The 876-nt window shown below is 36.5% G+C and overlaps 1 protein-coding gene across 1 annotated transcript in view; it reads right to left on the reverse strand.

Moving 5' to 3' along the window:
* The window catches only part of Adgrl3 (adhesion G protein-coupled receptor L3), a 444,442-nt gene that overhangs the window by 212,168 nt on the left and 231,398 nt on the right, over positions 1–876 (reverse strand). The gene's annotated exons all lie outside the window — the stretch shown is intronic.

Genomic DNA, 876 nt, shown 5'->3' on the forward strand with positions numbered 1-876 from the left:
CCTCTGTCCCTCCCTCCCTTCCTTATTCCCTCCTTCCTTCCTTCCCTCCCTTCCTTCTCTCCTTTCTTGACAAGTTCTTGTGAGGCACTTGCAATGTAGTCAAGAATGACTTGCCTATGTTTCTCAAGTGCTGGGACTACAAGTGTGTGTGTGTGTGTGTGTGTGTGTGTCTGTGTGTCTGTGTGTGTGTTTAATATTTAGTTTTTCCTTCAGTGAGATTATAGATAGCTGTGGAGTGATAAACTGGGATTTAAGAAAAATTGAAAACTTCAAAATTCATATATCAATTTGATTATTTTAACATTATTAGGAAGAAATGAGCTTTCAGTGTTCTGGCTCCAGGGCACTGGCTCCAGTGTTGTAGGCACTGCCCTCTGTATTTATTTCACTGTCCATAAGTGCTAAACAATTTTCAGAGGAGCAGTTGATGAACAGGTAATAATTGAGTGGTACTTAAGATGCTAAAACCCTGACAAACATATTTTTCCTTAAGGCATTTCCCCTACAGTCTGAATAAAAGGTCATTCAAACTTCCTTGTTTAAATGTTGTAGAAAAGAAAGAACTAGCGAAAATTCAAACAGCAAGAAGATGGGTTCATTCTCTATTCTTAGAAAGCCTTCTCCCCATCACCCAGGTCTTTGTAATATATTTTATCATATAAATAAAAAGTACTAATGTTGATTTGAAAAATAAAATGAGGTTTTATTTTCCTAGCCTTGGGGAGATAGTACAGTCACCTCCAATAACAAACACAAAAGCAAAGAGACTGAAGTGAATATATTAAAAAAAAATGTCTAATGTTCAAAGTAGCTATCATTTGTACTGAAAATTCCAGCAAGCAGTTAAGATTCTGAATCAAGGAACAATAGTTGCCA

This window comes from Grammomys surdaster, unplaced genomic scaffold, assembly GCF_004785775.1.
Source record: "Grammomys surdaster isolate TR1022 unplaced genomic scaffold, NIH_TR_1.0 372, whole genome shotgun sequence".
NCBI lineage: Eukaryota > Metazoa > Chordata > Mammalia > Rodentia > Muridae > Grammomys > Grammomys surdaster.